Source organism: Equus quagga, chromosome 11 (genome assembly GCF_021613505.1).
Source record: "Equus quagga isolate Etosha38 chromosome 11, UCLA_HA_Equagga_1.0, whole genome shotgun sequence".
Classification (NCBI taxonomy): domain Eukaryota; kingdom Metazoa; phylum Chordata; class Mammalia; order Perissodactyla; family Equidae; genus Equus; species Equus quagga.
In genome coordinates this window covers 7,499,893-7,521,049 of record NC_060277.1, presented here as the reverse complement: position 1 = coordinate 7,521,049, position 21,157 = coordinate 7,499,893, and positions in this window count along the sequence as shown.

Below are 21,157 nucleotides of genomic sequence, written 5' to 3'. Positions count from 1 at the left end.
AATGGCATTTCTAGGAAGGCTGATGTTCTTGAATTTGATATGCGCCTAAATTCGGACTCTTGACCTTCTCAGATTTGCATTTTGGGCAGGCCAAGTATTTGAAAATAGGAATACACTCAATTTTTGTCATATAAGTGTCCAATGCATGAGCAAATTGGCTTTTAAATATGATTTTTATTTTTGTGTTCTTCTGTGTGTGTGTGTATGTGTCCCCTTCTCTTTCCAACTGTCTAAGATGCTCTTTGCCAAGTTGAGCCAAACCCAGAGCATGTTCTCTCTGCTGCTATTGAAAACAGTGACATTGGCTCTTCATGGTTTGCAGATAACAAAATCATTTCATTTTGAAAAACTTTTAGCCTGTCATTTCTGCCAAGTCTATGGAGGTGAATCCAAAAGGCTTCCATGGTTGAAATGGAGCTATAGTCTGCAAGCTGGGCCTGTGAGAGTCCACACCGAAACAGGGGTGAGCTAGGAGTCCCCGCTCCCTCCCTCTTCCCCCGTCCCTCCTGCTTTTTCTCTCCCCCTTCCCCTCCTCCATCCTCTGACTACCTTCTACTCTCCTTTAAGACTCAGGTGCTACCTAAGGGCCTCTGGAGTCCAGAGCCCTCCTGGCTCCCCTCCCCTTTGTCTCTCCAGTGACTCCTTTTATCACCACACTTTCTGGATAGCCTTTAGCTGGAGCATTCCCACCTCCCACCAGCTGTGAATTCCTTAAGGATGCAGACAATGCTGACTGTTTGCATCCATACAATTGTAGACATCCACACAATTCCTGGTTTTCATGGGTTTCAGATTAGATTAAGGCACAGGAGGGAGTCCTTCTAATTGTGGTGACCAATTAGAAAATTGGTCCAGTTAATTTAGGGAAACTTCCTAGAGGAGGTGATTCCAGAAGAAAAAATGATTTTTTCAATATAGTCAAATAAGAGATTTCATAACTGGAAAGAAAGAGGCAGACCTGTTTGTGCCGACCTGGTAAATACAGACAACCAGGGTGGAGCTGTTTGATGGCCTTTAATCCTCGCTTCTCTGTCCCACATAGAAATAGAAGCAGAAGTCGAGGCACATCTTCCCTTGCCACAAGCCCTCTGGACCCACTCATTTTATTTCATAGTAGAGATTCCTTACACCTCGTTCACCTCCTACAATTTTTTTGCTATTCATTATATTGCAGTGAGTCTAAATCTCAGAGATTATCCAGAATGTCCTAATCATCAAAGCCAAGAATTTCTCGGTTTAAATGACAAAATCATAGCCATAATTTCTTTGACACCTTATTCTCTACCAGGCACAGCTAAATTCTTTACAGATATCACATTTAATTGCCACAAAAAGCATCTTTTAATAGGATTGATCACAATTTTACATTTTGAATTTACAGTAATAATATGTTTGTGGATGTCCAAAGAAAATGGGCATACGAACCGTAATTGGTAAAGTTCAAGGACAGAGAATATTAACATCTCTGATGATGAAGCCAAGGCTTTGAAAGCCAAGATAATATAGCTAATAGGCAGAGATGGCTGTGAAGTCCATGCTGATAAGTGCTAATGTCCTTCAGTGCTTAACCAGATCACAGCCTCACTCCGCAGGAGTACCTTCCCCAAAGAAATATGGCTACTTAAAGCTGGAAGTGGGGTCAAGTACAAGTCAACTTGATGCCAAAGCCTAGGCTCTAACTCTATACAACTCTTTCCTCTTTTGAATTCAATTTTAAATTTTGAAGGTGCAATGTCTGCACCTGATTCTATTCTTTTTTGGTTTTTCTAAAAACTTAAGGTGTATATACTATTCATTCATTCATTCCATTGTCACTACTTTGGTTATCACGTCTCGTGATTGCAGCACTAGCTGTCCAATTAGCCACCCTGTTTTAATCCCTTACTCTCCAATCCTTTTTCCATACCATTCCTAATAATCTCTTCCTAAAACTGCTTTACCATTACAGTGAACATGGCTGGTTGCCTTGGCAGAGTTCTCCCAACTGTCTCCTAATAGATCCTCAATTATGATTATTTCTCCATTCATCCCCCAAATAGTCCATTTGCCCAAGGAGAAGTTGACTGGTCTGATTGGTTTAATGGTAACCCCACACCCCTGCCAGTCAATATTGGTCAAGGAATGGGTATGTGAGCTAAGTTTAGCTCATGAAGAGGTCAGGCAAGTTTGCAACAGGCTCCAAGAAGCTTCTTCCTTTCTCATAAGAGAGAATTATGGAAATCCACTAATGTCTTATTTTTAGACAAGTAAGCATGCAAGCCCTAATGCTACCAGGAACCATCTTTCCATCTTGAAAAGATCAGCCTTGTAAAGAAGCCAGCATTGTACAATGTAAACAGCAGAGATGGAAAACCTGGTCCTTGGTGAATTGATCTACTTACACAAATGCCTACTTCACCTCTCCTCTTGGAATGTGAGCCAATAAAATCTGTTTAAAGTCACTTTAAATTGAGTTTTCCTTGCAGTCAAAAGCCTCCTGTCTAAGATATGCTTTTTTCACTTTCCTGTTCAAAATGCTAAAATGATTAAGAATTAACTAAATGTCTGAGCATAGCATTTGAGGCCTTTCTCCTGCCCTTTGTGTTTGTACTTTGGTCTCCCATTATATTCTGCTGTGCATTATACATTCTGGCCATGCTGGGCCACTTGCTCAAACATGTCATTTACTATCCCACAACCCAGTTTGCCATTGTCCTGCATTTTCCTACCAAAATCCAACTCTTTATTCAAGGTCCAGGTTAAAAGATAATTCCTGTGAAATAGTTTTCAGAATTAATATTTCCACCTTCTGTATTTTCATAAATGTTGCTTGTACCTCTGTGTGGGTCCTCCAGGAAGCCAAAATGGGATTAAATGTGCAAAAAACTCTATTACAGAAAATATCTGTGAAAAAAATGGGGAGGGAGCCATGGGAGGCTGGGTGAGCCGTCTGATCACGACCAAGTCAGACCCTGAGTGAAGGAGAAGGAAGGAAGGAAGCTGGATGCGGTGCAGTTCTAAGGAAAGTTCAGCTAGGCTGTTGGTGAATCCACAAGCCAATGCCTTCCATCAGAGGAGCCCGGCTTCTCCCAGAATTGGGCTACCTTAGTATCACTGCCACTTTCAGTAGTTGTCTGGGAGCGGCCTGTGGAAAGTGTGCCTGCAGCATAAAAGCTGTGACGACTGTCAGAGCCCAGCAGCTGGGGCCTTGGTCAGCTACACTCCCCGCAGATGGTGCGCTGGGAGGCGCTTTCTCATGGCCGCCATGCTCCTCATTTCCCACTCATTTGGTCTTGTCCTAAATTCTATTTGTCATGTACATGACTTTCTTCCTTACTGGATTATAAACTCCTTCAGGGCAAGACCTGGGGTCATCTTTACTTCCCACTGTATGTTTAACAGACTGGGATCTGAGTACAGTGTTACTGTGTTACTGAGCTGAATTCTGGAGTAGGTGGCCTTGAACTTCTCTATTAGTAACTCCTTGTCAAAGGTATAGGGATAATGCCCCCTAAAGTCCATGAGAACTTGCTTCCCAAAGACTCAAAATACTATTCACGATGAATATATTTTTAAAAGGTTAATTCCGTCTCATTCACCTTGCTCAACTGCTGCAGGCCTGTTTATCCCCACACAGAAGTTCACTTCTGCAAAGTTACTGTCCACGAGGCAGTGAAGTCGAGCATTGGCTGATTAATCCCCCATTTTCACAAACTCAATTCCCAAGTCCAATAGATTATTGAACGTGTGGGTTAAATTTACAGTGCCCTTCAGTTCTTGACTGGGTAAATAATTTTCTCCGGCATGATACACTCTGTACTATTTCCTCAGCATTCATTTTTGAGTGATATGAAAATGAATCTTTCAGATACATTTTTCAGATAAAGAGACATTAGTAATGATTCCCTAAGGGGGAAAAAAGATTAGAAAAATCTATGATTATTTAAGGTATAATATACATTACTAAGCAAAGGGGGAAAACCTGTAAATATAGATATTTTGGCATATCATTATACTCCCTATAAACAGTGTTCTATGTATCATTGTTAATTTAGGATCAGTTAGCTTATTTATGGTTAAGATATAATAATAGTGCTCATAAGTCAGGGTCCAGTAAGGAGACAGACACCCCACAGTAATTTGAAAGGAGAGGGTTTCATATAAAGAATAATTAAGCATTTTCGGAGAAAACTACTAAAAGAGAATAAAGAGAACTCTAAAGAATACCCCAGGCTGACGGGGTCCCCACAGAAGGAGGCCCTCCCCAAGGCTGGGACTCAGCCTCTTTGGGGTGGATGCTGTCCACCGGATGGTGGAGAACTTTGCCCAGGCCAGAGCTGGCCCACAACCAGCAAGCTGAGGCTGGCAGGGATGAACTATGGGGCTGGGGCTCACAAGCTGGAAGCCTCCAGCAGTGGTGACAGAGGACTGAGGCTAGGAGGCAGAACACTGCCCGCTGGTTTGCTGATAAGATTTGCTGGGAGGCTGCCTGCAGGAAGTGCTATTGACCTGGCTGGGAAGCTGGCTGGAGACCGACTGGACTTGCCAAACCACCAGCATGAGGTATTGTTGAACTCTCTGGACGCCCACAGAACCTACCTGAATACACCCGTAAGAGTGTGCCGCTGAACTAACTGATGTAACGCTAGCTGGAGTGACTGCAGAACTCATCCAGAAGCTGCTGCCTGGAAAGGAGGAGATGCCAATGAACTCCCACCTAGAGAGCCAGCTATGAGGACTGCAGAACTCACCTGCAAACTGCCTTGGGAGGTACTGCTGTATTTACTGCTAGACAGCCTACTGGGGCACTCTGGGAACTCACTGCAAAGACTTCTACAAGGGCTGCTGCTGAAACCCACTGGAGGTGAGCTCCACTGGATGCCCGCATGCCAGCCCAGCGTTGCAAGGGCAAGAATGCCGGAAACAGGAAGAGACATGACTACTTCCTGCAACGTCCTTCCAGCGCCCTCTACTGACAAAGCTTAGCACGATGCCAACTGGCAAGAGAGAGATGTTTCAGTATTTATCAGCAGGCAATGAAGGATGGATTTGGAGCTGAGAGGCAATAAATTGATAACTGTGTGGCACAGTGCTTTTGTTAAAATCGCTATATTGAAATTATCTCTTTACTCATTTGTCTTTTCCACTAGCAGATGATATGTAAGTGTTTCAAAGTAAGGATAATCTTTATATTTTATGTGTAGCATGGTGGCTGGCACATATTATGTACTTAACAAACATTTGTCAAAATATGGTACTGCATGCATAAATATTGCATCCTGCACTAAAAGACTCACTTGGTCTGACAAGCACTAGGTGTGCCCAAATTTCATTGGCATGAAGAGAGGCTGCTATCTTCATTGTTTGCACAAAGAAGGAAATTTGCAATAGTGGCAAGTGACATATTGCACATCTGTACAGTCTCTATTCTCTAAAAACAGGATTTTTGTAGTCCCTTAGAATTTTGGTTGGGGTTGACTGGCTGGAAATCCTCCATGAATCACTAAATAAAAAAATCCCCCTTCTTTTGAGAGGCAGATTATTCCACTGAGAAATTTACTGAGAAAATGAAAAAAGCAATTATACTAGTAAGCTGAAAGATGGCCACTTCACATAGACTTTAGTAAAATGGAAAAAAAAAATAAAATAAAAACTACTCAAATACACGGTAAAAGTTCCTTGTACTTAGGTATGCATTAACAAGATCCATTTCTGTGTCATTCTGATTTAAGGACTGAATTTCATCTTATGTTGAAGGTATTGTCTGCACTGAATGAGTCTGGGAGTTGAGTAGAGAGGTGAATTTACTTAGTAAATATCAAGTATCTAATCAATCCCTCATGTAGAGTAAGAGTCAAAGTAAGTTCAGGTATAGGCTTAGCTTCTCCAACAACGAGACCCCAAAATACAGTGGCTCAAAAAAGATACTAATCAATTTCTTCCTCACATTACAGATGTGAGGTAGACCCTACTCCATAAAGTCTAAGGGACTCAAGTTCCTTCTTTATTTCTGCTTGACCATTCCTTAGGCTCACTGGCAAAATTCAGCCCGTGCTCTGCTGTAGCACTGGCTTAGGGATAATGGGAAGAAACAGAAGCTTTGCCCATTAGTCCATCCGAAGGGTCACCTTTTTGGAAATTATCTGTCCAAAGAGAGTGTCTTTATCTAATTCAATGGCAGAACAAGGACATCAGTTTTCCCCCAAGTGATCACCTTTTCAAATCCGACAAAGACACTCTGTGCTACTATTGCCTTGAGCAGCACCTGTTTGTTCCAGCCCACGTAAAAGGAGAAAGAGAGAAAGTAGAGAGTGAGTAGTTGCCTTGAAGGAATGATGTTGAGGTTGCACTTCCACTTAGTTCCATTGGCTAGAACACAGATAGTCACAGCTTTCTCAAGGTAGGATGGCAAATATAGCCTCTACCCAGATGGGGGTTTTTATTAAAAAGGAAGAAGAGAGAGTGAAAGAAAGTTAGCAGTCTCTACTACACAAAGATATTTTATTCTGAAATCATTAAAATTTTTGCTTAGTTTTAAAAACATTTTATTTTAGAAACATGTTGACTATTTAAATTCTGTAATAATTGCTGAGTAATATTAACTATAAAATAATGTTAACTATTCTGAATATGTTAAGTGGATAGAGAACTGAGTTCAACTTCAGTTTCTATTATCATATTTCATTAAATTAATATATAGGCTGCTAAAAAAATTTAAACCACTCACCCTTAAAAAATAAATTGGTAGCTAATGTGCCAAGAAAAAAACAAGCACATTAAAAAACAATAAAGAGGGGGCCAGCCCAGTGGCATAGTGGTTAAGTTCACACTCTGCACTTCAGTAGCCCAGGGTTCGAGGGTTCAGATCCCAGGCATGGACCTATACATTGCTCATCAAGCCATGCTGAGGCAGCATTCCACATAGAAAATAGAGGAAGAGTGGCACAGAGTTAGCTCAGTGACAATCTTCCTCAAGCAAAAAGAAGAGGATTGGCTGGGGCTGGCCCGGTGGCCAAGTGGTTAGGTTTGCGCGCTCCGCTGCAGGCGGTCCAGTGTTTCATTGGTTCGAATCCTGGGCGCGGACATGGCGCTGCTCATCAGGCCACACTGAGGCAGCATCCCACATGCCACAACTAGAAGGACCCACAGCGAAGAATATACAACTATGTACTGGGGGGCTTTGGGGAGAAAAAGGAAAAAAAAAATAAAATCTTTAAAAAAAAAAAAAGAAGAGGATTGGCAATGGATGTTAGCTCAGGGCCAATCTCCCTCACTAAAAATAAAGAAAGAAAGAAAGAACGGAAATTTCTGGAGAAATATAGCAGAGTAGGAACAGAGTACAAAACTTAACTTGAAAGACAAAAATTATTTTGGGGCCAGCCCGGTGGCACAGCGGTTAAGTGTGCACGTTCCGCTTTGGTGGCCCAGGGTTCACCAGTTCAGATCCTGGGTGCAGACATGGTACCACTCGGCAAGCCATGCTGTGGTAGGTGTCCCACACAGAAAGTAGAGGAAGATGGGCACAGATGTTAGCTCTGGGCAAGTCTTCCTCAGCAAAAAGAGGAGGATTGGCAGCAGATGTTAGCTCATGGCTAATCTTCCTCAAAAGAAAAAAATTTTAATTGAATTAAAAGAATAATAATAAATTATTTAACAGCAAAAGTACACTGGTAACCTTAGGCAGGGGGTGGGGAGGGCAGTAACATCATTCATTAATGTTTGAAAAATATTATCCAGAGTTAAACCAAAGATACTAAGAACTAACAGGAACAGAGTTGCAATTTGAAATTATTTTGAAATCGCACTCTGATACACCCAATCTGAAGGATAAAGTAATGACAGGAATAACCATAATTGAAAAGAAAGCATAAAATATTATGTGACAATATTTTGCAGAACTATGCAAACAAATGTGAAAACCTGAGTGAAACAGATGATTTTCTAGAATTTTTTTTTAAAAGTAACTGACCCCAGAATACATAGAAAACCTAAACAGATGAACAACCACACAAGATACCCAGAACATAATCAGATAAACTCAAAACAAAACAAAACAAAAATGGTTGTATGGATAGTATCTTTCAAACTTTCAGAGTACAGAGAATTTCAATGTTATTTAAATTGTCTCAGAGCACAGAGAAAGAAGGAAGTCATCTGTACTAGTCATGGTTCTCCAGAGAAAGAGAACCAATAGGATGTGTGTGTTAGTCAGCTCAGGCTGTCATAACAAAACAAAAGGCTGGAAGGCTTAACCAACTGGAGGCTGGAAGTCCGAGATCAGGGTACCAGCATGGTCAGGTTCTGATGAGAGCTATCTTCTTGGCTTGCAGATGGCCACTTTCTTGCTGTTCTCATGTGATGGAGAGAGAGAGTCTGTTCTCTGGTGTCTCTTCCTGTAAGGCCACTAATCTCGTCATGATGGCCCCACCCTCCTGACTTCCTCTAACCTAATTAACTCCCAAAGGCCCTCAGGCCAAATACCATCATATTGGGGCTTAGGGCTGCAACAGATGAATTTTGGGGGCACACAATTCAGTCCATAACAATGTTTGTGTGTGTGCGTATGTGGAGAGAGAGAAAGAAAGAAAGAAAATATTAATGAAAAATCCTAAAGAAAATATGAACATATAAAATTTAACAGAGCATTAATGGCATAAAATATAATGACAAGGTGGAGTTCATTGGATGAATGCAAAAACAGGTCAGTAATAGGAAATATGTTTAAGCCCATCAGTAGGTCAAAGGATAAAAAGAAAAACATAAGTGTGATTATCTTAGTAAAAGCTTAAGAGAAGTATTTTTCGGGGCGGAGGAACTGAGAGAAGGGGGCTTTAGGAGCCTGAGAATGTAGGGGAGTCCCTGAAATGAGAGAGCTGGGAAAGGGGACTCCCGAATTACATGTATGATCTGACACAAGCCAAGCTCACACCTCATCTGTCCATGTATAGAATAGCTAAAAAGAAGCACAGCAAAGGCTTCGAGGCTGAACTATGATATAGAACAGTGCCCAATTCTCAGACTGGCCCGCGAGTGCTGTGTGCACAGAGCAGACACACCGCAGCGTAGCTCACCTTTGAAAACTGAACTGACAGTGGAACCACAGCCCATAGATTGCAATAGAGCTTTTAATCTGACTGTTGACTGGTTGCTGTCCACGTTGTCCACAGGATTTTAGCAGGACCCAGAGTCTCACAACAGAATATTCAAACCACCTACGATACAGTACAAATTTATAAAAAGCACCCGAAAAATCTGACCAATACATAAAGGAAAAGATAATTATCAGATGCCATCCCTGAGATGACCAGATGTTGGAATTATCGGACAAACTACTACTCAGGAGTAAAAAAGATGGAATAGTGATGCATGCCACAACGTGGATGAATCTCAATTGCATGTGTTAAGTGAAATAAGCTAAACTCAACAGGGTACATTCTGTTTGCTCCTATTTATATGGCAGTCTGGAAAAGGAAAACTGCTGGGATGGCGAATGTCTGCAAAGGAGCAGCACAATGGAATTTTTTTGAGAAATGGAACTGTTCTCTGTCTTGATGGTGGTATGACTACATGATTCCATGCATTTTTCAAAACTCAGAACTGTACGGCAAATAGAGTTAATTTACATTTTGTAAATTAAAAAAAATATTAAAAATATCTTTAAAAATTATCTGTTTTCTATTCTTGAGGAATGATTTGACTCTAATGATCCACTTTCTATCTTGCATGCTAACATTGTCCAGTATTTCACATTCCTTTGTTTTTATAGCTACAAATTGGTCATCATATTTAATATTATTTTATATATTAATTCGCTCTTTTAAAGATTTACAATATGTAAAAAAGTTGTTTTTTTCCTTTTTGTATCTCATTTCTTTCTGCAATTACTGTTCTCCTTTCTGAAGTATTTCCCTTAATAATTAATTCAGCAACACTTGTTAACAGTAAATGTTTATGATGATAAATATCATAATAGCCATTCATTTTGACCTCACATTTGAATAATCGTTTATCTGGGTATAAAATCTAGCTTCTCAGTTATTTTTTTCTGAAAATTTTGACTATATCATTCTGCTGTCTTCTTGCTGCTGTTTATAAATCTGGTTTTTGTGCCTCATTGCTTAATATCTTCTTTGTGTTTTCAATATTCAGTAGTTTATGTAAGGATGTAGTATTGTTATCCTGTTGATTACTTGTTTTGACTTACGAATCGTGGATTCCTATCCACATTAAATTTGGAAGGTATACGTATATGTTATTTAAAAATTTACCTCTTATTTATTGTCTGTAGTGTCTTCTCGTGCAATACCAGTTACACACACCTTAAACTTTTTCACTCTATCCTCCATGTCTATTCATATTTCTCTTAACATTATCTATTTTCCACTCTGTTGTCTTCAGGATAGTTTCCTCACTAAAATGTACCAGTTCACTAATTCTCTCTATATATTCATATCATCTTATGTTTCATCCACTCAATAATTGTTAAATTCTGGTAACTATATATCTCTTTTCTAAAAACTCCTTTTTTCCTTTTTAAGCTTGTTTGGTGATTTTCATAGTCACTTATACATTTCTCATGTTCTTGTTTATTTAGTTTATACTACCTTAATCATTTAAACATACTAATTTTATAATTTGTGCCTGATAATCCTATTCTTGGGGGTGGGGTCCAATCATATCTTTTTTTCTCTGCTGATCTGTTTCATGAGGTGTTTCCATGTGTGTTTTATAATTATAGATTGTGAGTTTATCTCCTCAGGACTTTATGTAGAGTAATCCTGTGTGATCTGATTGGACGTATCCCAGGATTGTAACTAGTCGAGCACCAAAATTTATTGATTAATTTATTGGTATGTAGTTACCAGACTATAGAGATGATGGCAATTCAAACCTCAAACTTGTATGATCAGGTTCATGACTATAAATTCACAACGGACCGTTAATTTTTTTCAACTAGAAACTTGGTTGAAGTTTTCCTGGTCACCTACTTGCGTTGGGTCCAACCTTCCCCATGTGTGCAGATGAGTTCTAACTCCTTATCTTTCTTTAGGCCCAATTCCCTACATGCTATTTCAGCATAGATTTATACTTGTCAATTTCCAAGCCTCTAATTTATCAAGACTCACATACCCCTCTAAGAAAGCTGAAGTAACAACTCACACTTACTCTTTTTGTGTTCAGGTTCCTTCACATTTTTGTCCTCTGAAAATTTGCCTCACTTTCTTGTGAGTATAACTGTGCATGTTAAAATGATATTTGCTATCTTTTATTTATCATTTCTATTATTTTGTACAAGAAAGATTTTCCATTTATCTTTACTATCCTATTTTCAGGAAAATTTTTCTTTTTTTACATGATATTAAAGCACATTAATTTGCTCACCTCTTTACAAACTCTTCAAAATATTTTGATATTAATTTTGAAAGTATTTCAATAACTTCACATCAGGACAAAATTATGCAACATAGCCAATAAATAGTTCATGTTAAAGACTAAAAGGCTGACATTAAGTTAATAAACAATGTAGTAATCAAGCATTTTTGTGACTGATTTCTTTTAAAGAAGATAGTGAATACAGAAATGGTTAGGATGGGATAATTATGTAAATAACTTGAATTTAGGCAAAATCTTTTATTAAGAGATCCTAATTCTAGCAAGAAAATTGGCAAAGAAGTTTGAAGGTCTGCTGTGCAAATTAATAGTTCTGGATGTTTGCTGTTCATCATTTCTTAGAGACATAAAAATGATTTAGCTCGATGTTGGCAGGGCTGCAAGGAAATGAGTAAATGTTTTTATGGCTGATGGTAATATAAATGGGTGCCATTTTTGTAAAGAGTAAAAGGGCAATATGTAACAAGATCTTCAAAATATATTTATATCATTTGACAAAAGAACACTACTTCTGATTACATAGCTTTCTTCTACTTTCGTCCATTCATTCCTTTCTTCTTTTGTTCATTGGCCAACAGTGTTTGGGGAGCCAATTATGTGTGAAGCATTATGATTATTCTGTGAATAAATAGATAATCTAGACATTATTCTTTCCCTTGAGAAACCATAGGCCTAATTATCCAACAGAATTTCTCTCCTACCTTCACACTCCACCCCTGCCCCCAAGGAGATGTGTTATATACAAAGATATTAGAAGCTTGATAATTTATAACAGCATATTTTTTCTACATACACTCCTCCAATATCAATACAAATGAATACAATAATAACATGAATAATGAATATGTGGAATTCTATTTCTGCCATGAAAGAGTAATACAATCAAAATTAACTTCCAGCCACACACATCTAAATACTTGAAAACTATAGGGGAAAAATATTTTTAAACATTGGAGAACTGCCAGCACAGGACTGTGAATTCTAAAGTGAAAAAATTGATGTTAAACCTTTCATCACCTATACTTTCTGCCCAGAGGTAATTCCCTGTGGCATAGTTAGGGAAACTCAATAAAGTCTGGCAATGATTCTGAGTTGAGTAGACCAAGGCTGAAGGTCTAAGAGGATGAACCATATAGAATACATGGGACAGATTACCCAAAAGAAGGGAGGTACACAGAGAAAAATCTCCAGATATCTACAGTAGGGAACACTTGAGTCTTTATCTCAATACCAAAGTGCTCATATATAGGGTGAATGCTCCTAAGGCCAGACAAAAACAGCTTTCAAGGAAAGAACAATTACCCAGGACTTGTAAGATAAACACTCCCCAGAGCTCACATAGAGCCAGAAATTGGTCAAGGACCCTTAATCAGAGTAGAGAGATCTCATTGAAGACATGAGATTAGAAGGGCCACAAAATTGGTCCTAGAATAAAAGCTACTATAGACCCAACTTAAAAGTCCTTAAAAACAAATCTCACAAGGAACAAACTAGTTCAAAGGAAACTTAACTGCTTTCTAGACACTAATCAAACAGTATGCTAAAAATACAACAAAATCCACTAGTTGACAATATAAAATTCACAACATTCAGCATTCCCTCAAACTCACAAGACATGAAGAAAAAGGAAAATGTAACTCATAACCATGAGAAAAATCAGTCACTAGAAACAGACAAGAAATGACAGAGATGATGAAATTTGCATAAAATGATATTAAAATGTCTATTATAAATATGATACAAATGCTCAAATATGTGAACGAAAGTAGGATCATGATAAGAAGAGAAATTGAACATATAAAAAGCTAAGTGTAATTCCTAGACATGAAAACCACAATATCTGAATTGAAAAATACTCTGGAGGGAATGGACAGCATATGAGACATGGCAAAAATAAAAGACTAGTGTACTGGAAGACCTGGCAACAGAATTTATTCAAAATAAAGTACAGAGAAGTAAAAGAAAATAATAAACAGAGCACAATGACATGAGGAAAAATACAGTCTAACATATACATAATTGGAGTCCCAGGAAGAGGGGGGAAGACAGGAAAAAAACAACAAAGATTTCCAAATTTGATGAAAACCATAAATCCACAAATCCAAGAAGTTTAACAAACTCCAAGTAGAAAAAACAAAATTACACCATGTCGTATTAGAATCAAATTGCTGAGAACCAATGACAATGCAAAAATCTTAAAAGCAACGGGGAAAAAAGACATATTGCACACAAAAGAATGATGATTAGAATTTCTGTAGACATCTTGTTCAAAAAAATGTAAACCAGAAGACAATAGAGGGACATCTTTAAAGTGCAGGGGGAAAAATGATACTCTCACCCTAGAATTCTTTACCCAGTAAAAATAGTTTTCAAATATAAAGGCAAGATAAAGTGTTTTTTAGACAAACAAAAGCTGAGAGAATTTATTGCCTGCATTACAAAAAATGTTAAAGGAAGTTCTTAGGTAGAAGGGAAATGATACCAGATGAAAATTTGAATCTATACAAAGCAATGAAAAGCAGGAATTTTAAAACTATGGGTAAATATAAAATATATTTCCCTATTTAAAAAAATCTATTTAAAAGATATGATGGTCTAAAGCAAAAATAACATATTGTGGGATTAATAATATATGTAGAAGTAATATGTATGATAATAATAATTTCCAACAAAGGCTGGAAAGGGAAATAGAAGTATACTATAGTAAGGTGTCATTTGAAGACAGACTGGGACAAATTAAATACTTATACTGTAAACTCTAGAACAAATACTTTAAAATATTTTAGTGCTAATAAATCAACAGAAGAGGTAAAATGGAATCTTGAAAATTATTAAATTAATCCAGTAAGGCAGGAAAAGAGGTAAAAAGGAACAAAGATCAAATAAGACAAATAGAAAACAAATGACAAGATGGTAGATTTAAACCAATGTATTGATAATTTCAGTAAGTGTAAATGGCCTAACACTCCATTAAAAAGCAAAGATTATTTGACTGAATAAAAAACAAGGGACAATTATATGCTGTCTACAAGAAAAACTTGCTTTGAACATAAACACAAATGACACTTTTAACAGATGAAAAATGAAGTGAGAAAAAAGATATCTCATGCTAACACTATTCAACAGAAAGTTAGAATAGATATTTTTCTTTTAGGTAGATTTCAGAGCATGGACTATTACTAAGGACATTTCTTAATGGTAAAGATAAACATTTATATGTTCATCAAAAACATGTAAAAAAATTTAAGATATATTCATCTAAACACAGAACTCCAAAATACACAAAACAAAAACCGATAAAGCTTTAAGAAATAGACAAAACTACAACTACACTCCTCTCTCAATAATTAACAGAGCACATAGCCACACAGTCATAAGGATACAGAATACTTGACAGTGCTATCAGTCAACTACCCCTAACCGATGCTTATAGAGCCCTCCACTCAACAAACAGAATACACGTTCTTTTCAAGGGCACATGGGATAGTTATCTAAATAGATCACATTCTGGGCCATACAGCAAGTTTCAATAAATTTAAAAGATTGAAATTGTACAAAATATGGTGTCTGAACTCAAAGACATTAAACTTAAAATCAGTAACTGAAAGACACAAGTAAAATTTAAAAACACACTTCTAAAATTCTAATAATCCATGAAACAAAGAAGAAATCACAAGGAAAATTAGAAAATATTTTGAACAGAGTAAAAATTAAAATCATCAGATCAAAATTTGTATAATGCAGCAAAAGTAGTGCTTATAGGAAAATTCATAACATTACATGCTTATAGTAGAAGAGAAGAAAGATCTGAAACCAATTATCTAAACTTCCACCTTAAGAAACTAGAAAGAGAAGAGCAAATTAAACCTAAAGTAAGAAGGACTAAAACAATAATAGAGATAAAAGCAAAAATCAATAAAGTAAAAATAAACACAATACAGAATATCAATGAAACCAAAAACTGATCAGTTTTTAAAGTGGTTAATAAAATCAAATAAACTTCTAGATACATTGATTATGAAAATAAAGGAGCAAAGACACAAATCACCAATATTAGGAATGAGAGAGTGGACACCACTACATGTCCTACAGATATTAAAATGACACTAAGGAAATATTATGGAAAATACAATGCAATAAATCTGATAACTGAGATAAAATGAATTTATTCCTTGAAATAATAAGCTAACAGAGCTTATTCAAGGAAAAATAGATTACATTAAGAGTCCTATAGGTGTTGAAGAAATAAAATTCATGGTTTAAAATGTCCCCACAAAGAAAACTCCAGGCTCAGAGACTTCTTTGGTGAATTCTGCTGGTCTTTTAAGATATAAATAATCTCACTTATACACATACACTTCCAGAAGTTAGAAAAAGAAGGAACTCTTCCTAACTCATTTTATGATACCATCGTTATCCTGATACCAAAACTAGACAAAGAAATTACAAAAAAAGAAGACTACATTCTAATATCCCTCATGAATATACACTCAGAAACATTAACAGAATATTGGCAAGTAGAATCCAGCAATATTTAAAAAGGTCATCATGACCCAAGTTGAGTTCATCCCTGAAATGCAAGGTTCGTTTATCATTCAAAACTCAATCAACATCAATTGAATCAATGTCACCCCATTAACAAACTAAAAACAAACAGAACAGGACAAGAGGGCCAATTTCCTTCTCTGACATTTCTGGTATAAAAATTTACTATCATTTATGTCATCGCATTCTATAAAAACAAAATTCTGTATTTATATAAGCAAGAAATTTTTTGTTTTAGATCTCTGTTATTTATTTTTTTGGTGAAATGGAACGTGTTAGGGAAAAACTGACAGACTTAGCATGATATAAAATGTTCAATGGTGTCTGTGTGTAGAAATCAGAAATGTATAATAAATGTATTAAATATTCATAAAATTCAGTAGAACTCAATTATTTTTATTAATAAAGTGGTTGTAATTTTTGAATTTGTAGAAGTTATATATAGATTACAACAGTAGCAGCTAAAATCAAGAAAGTAGATAATATACTGGTCCTCAACATCATCACGACCTGACATTTTTCTTTTTCTTTTTTTAAATAGATAGTAATCTGATTTCTTTTTCATCATTTTTGTTTGGCTGAAATGATAACATAAGTATTATAACTAATTACTGAACACTTACAAAATTAGCAAATTTCTCTAATTATTCATTAACAGATGTTTTAAAAAATTTTCTCTAAATTAAGTGAAATGAGATAATTATCTCGTACAGCATCATGTATTAAAATGTAAGCAAGGCAGTGGGTCATCGTGATAAATACAGTAAGATAACATAAGAAAATAGCAAGCTAGGTTTTATTGCTATGATTCCACAGACAAATTGCCCTCAAAATTGGAGTGACTGAGGGTTCTGTGTCAAGAATTTCCCTGCACCTAGGTGGGGACTCCTAGAGATGGTGTTTGGGGTGGCTTAGACAACCAACTAGGGTGTCCTTCTTCCCATCTTATGTCATGTGTAATGTCAAGGAAGGAGAGTGAACTTCACAAAGGCATTTGGAACATGTTCCCTTCAGTTTCTTGGGAACTATTACCTAGAATGTGGCTCAGAAATAAGACCTAAAAACACTGACTTAAAATGACTCAGAGTTTCTACTAATTAAGAGAATTATCATTTTTTTTAAAAAAACCACAGTTGTAGCACTTTTTTTTCTTAGATTTTATTGATGTCACCTTTTTTAGGTGCTAATTCATGCTTTTTTGTCTTACACTTCTTTGCCGTAGACATCTTTGCCCCAAGCATTTTTGGGGCAAACGTTTTCCCCACATCACTAATTGGCCATAACCAAGTATAGAACACTGGGTTGTATATTATCTTTACTATTTTCTTCTTATTAATATTATTTGGGGAACCACCCTTTGAAGTTGGGCACTAACACTCAAGCTAGCTAGACTCATCCTCTCCCTGTTTGATTCTGCAGTGGAGACACAACAGGCAGGAAAGGAAGCACAGTCATTTCAGATACAGATGTCCATGAGTTCTTGCTGAAATGTTTGACTGGTACCTGTTTCCAGAAGCATATATCTCCTTTCATAAACACTTTCCAGACGTGTTCCTCTTGGTTGTAATCTAAACATGCTCATTTCCAAAAATGCTAATGGGGTAACATCTTAACTAAATATGATATAATACTACGGTTTATTAAAAGCCTAAAATGTAAAACAGGCTACATACACTATCTGTAACTATCACAACACCCCTGCAAAGTACAGTCGGCCCTCCTCATCCATTGGTTCCATGTCCGAGGTTACGGAGGGCGGAATAAGGGATTTGCGCACCCGTGGATTTTGGTATCTGCCGGGGGCCCTGGAACCGATCCCGTGCGGACACTGAGGGACGACTGTAAATGTGTGACCCTCCAGCAGCAGAATGCAAATACTGCATCCATTCTGTATCTTGAGTCTTACTGCATTCTCTCCCCCCTCTAACAAAGTTACTATTTATTCCATAACTTTGTCCCTGTGTTTGTCATCAGTTTCATCTCTTCTGACTCAGAACTTTATATTTTGGTGTCGTAATTTTGTCTTGACTTAATCGTAGGCTTTCCTCAGGGTTACCCCTCCCAGTCCAGGCTAGCCAGCCCTTTGCTGTATGTTTCCTGGCCACAAGTGGCATTTGTTCATTCAGTAAACTGGAAGACCTGTAACTTCTAAGAAGCAATCAAATCCACTTGTCCATTCCATGTAGCTGGGCAGCTGTCTGTCATCCACCCTGGGAAAGACTGGAGGTTTTTTCTCTGGAGATAAGGTTTCTGGACTGGGGGAGACACCCAAGCACTGCTGAGAAGAAGGGGTGACCTGCTAAAAACAGGCCAATTAGAAGATGTAAGCAGACAGCATACTGAGACCTAGTGACTTTACGCTCCACTCCACAATACAGCCAGACCTTTACTCCTAAGGCACAGAAATGGGATGGTCTCTTCAGGAAACCCTCCTGGCCCAGGGGAAAGTCCTAAAAACACCAACATCAGAGGGCCCACCGTTAAATGGCCAGTCAGCTCAGCTGACAGCGAAGCTCATGGTTCAGAAGCACCATACATGGACCCAGAGCTTCTCAGCCTCCCTCCCCCTTCACTAGCACAGAGAGCAAGCATTAACAGGTATCTGAGAAGAGCCTCTAATATGAAAGATATAAACCAAAAAAAAGTAAAAAAAGAAAAGAAAAACAGAAAGAAGCCATTTGGGAGAGACATAGAAAGAAGGATAAAACCCTATCATTAATATCTCCATCTGTGAACAGCTTTTATATAGCTTTAATAATGCATAACATTGACTATAAAGCCCCAATAACAGCCAAAATTGTGATACAGCTGTATTGGGGAAAAGAGGGATGGCACATATATTTAATATATATGAGAAGGGAGCAGAGCAAGGAAAGAAAGTCAAGTCCTCATCCTTTCCAGTGGAAAGTCAATAGGAAAGGCCTAAAACTGAAAAGTACCAGCAAGTAGCAATAGAGCATTCTATTTAGGTTATAAATACCTAAAAATTGGTGATGGTACCTACCTCCAGGGAAATGAGGGAAGGATGACTAGGGGACTGGTGTTTTTCATAATAAACTTCGTGAAGACTTTTGCCACTTGAGGTACGTGTATAACTTCAACTTTTTTTTTAATTAAAAATACAGGGAAGAAGTGAATAAATAGAAGCCAACAGCAGCATATCAGCTAGAAAACTTTTTTAAAAGTCTATGCAAAAATGATGGTGGCTTGAATTAGGCTCATAGTGGAGGAATTCGAAAGAGATGGGCAGATTAACTATTTAATTTTTTTCTAGATTCATACCATTGGGGTTGGAAAAGATGCTTGATATGATTTCGACAGATAAACTATTTAAAAGTCACAGTACCTGAAAATCGGTTAGATCTGAACATCTAGCTGGGGAGACAGAGGCAACCAGGATGACCACTGGGTATCTGGCTTGAGCAACTGGGTAGACAGCGGTGCCACTTGCTGAAGGAGACAATCAATGAGGAGGAGCACATTTTAGGGGAGAAAATATTGAGTCACTTTTGAAACTGTTTCATTTAATTTGCCTCTATATTTTCCCCAAAGAGGGAGATCTGGGAGGTTGTTGGATATGAAGTTCTGGAGCTTGAGACACATAATTAAGCTAGAAATACAGGCAGTAAAATTGTTGAAAAAAGGTGAAATAGGTCATAAATGTGTATTTTGTTTTCTTGCCCAGTATCCCTTTTCCTTGCTCAGAGTTCTTGTGAGGACACTCATCTGGCCAGCACTCATTCTGATCTACTCCTACCACAGGGATGGAGTCCAGATCGGCTCTGTAAGCACCCCGTCAACCTGGCCACAGTGCTTGGTTCAAGATGAGCATGTGAACTGAGATGGGTTTATTAGAACCCTTTTGGGGAGTGTGGAAACGGATATGAGAAGAATGTTCATCTCTTTCCTTCTAGAATCCTGGGCCATGGAATTATGGAACTGCCAGTGGCTCTCTTGACTGTTAAGGGAGAGAGTCTGGCTGAGAATGAAGATAACATTGTGGAAAGCAGGGCTAAGGGACAGAGAAAACAGGACAGATTCTTACTATCATTAGTCACCTTCCTGGATAGAGCCAAGTTTCATCCTTTGAATTCCCCATTGATGTGAGCCGATAATTTCCCTTCCTAAGATGGTTTGAGTTGCCCCTGACAGTGTCTTGTCTTGTGAGTGGGAGTGGCTAAGTTGCCATGTGAGAATGTGAGGGGTACATAAAGACAGTATCTAGAAGAGCATCCTACAGGCCTCAGAACTGTGAGTAGAGGAAGAGCTGGCAGGAGAGACCGAGAAGAAACTGCTGAGTAGATAGAGAAAAAAAAGGGAGGGCAATGCCATGACAGTCATGAGAAGAGAGGATTTTCAGAAGCAGAGAGGGATCAACAATATTAAATGCTGCCAAGGTCAATTAATGCCTTAAAAACTTGGCCTTCACGCAGTGGAGCTGACCTTGAAGATGTTGGTAAGAGTAGTTTCAGTGAAATAGAACCTGACGAAAATGGCTTGAGGAATGCGTGGGAGTTGGAGAAATTGAGACAATGAATAGAGACAACTCATTCAAGAAGCAGGGCTTGGAGAAGAAGTATGATAACATAGATGCTCCCAGGAGACAGGTCTGGATTTTTTTTGTTGTTTTAAGAAAAGAGAGGCATGAGCATAAGTAAATATTGATGCAAAGGACCTAGTGAAAAGAGAGAAACTGATGTGAAGAAGTCTAATAATTTATGATGGGAAATCCGTGAGACATTGGGGGAAGTGTGATCAGGAACACTAGCAGAAGGGTGCACTTAGATAAAAAGAGAGAGGGTAGAGACATGGATGGGTACAATGAAGTTGATTTTATAAGCTTGGCCGAGAGAGTTCCTATCTCATGAATTTATTTTCACTGTGAAGTAAGAGGCGGGGCTATCTGCTGAGAATAAGTAGGGGTGGAACATTTAACTGAGGCAGATAAGATCTGAAATAGCCCCTGGACTAACAAGAACACCTGGCAGGATTGAAGGGCCTAGGTAAGCTTGTGTCCTTGTGTCATGCCAGAGTTGAAGGAGCTGCTCCAGCAGTGAGGGGCAGCATGAGATAAGGGGAAAGCTGTTTGTCTAGGGTTGACATAGAATGGCAGTCACTGTTTCCTGCAGAGTTTGGGGAAGGTAGAGTGACTTTCTTGGGCATAGAATTCCTTTCTTTAGAAAACAACTCATCAATTTTCTTACCTGAGGGTTTGTCAGGGAGAATTGATAGAGCTTATTGG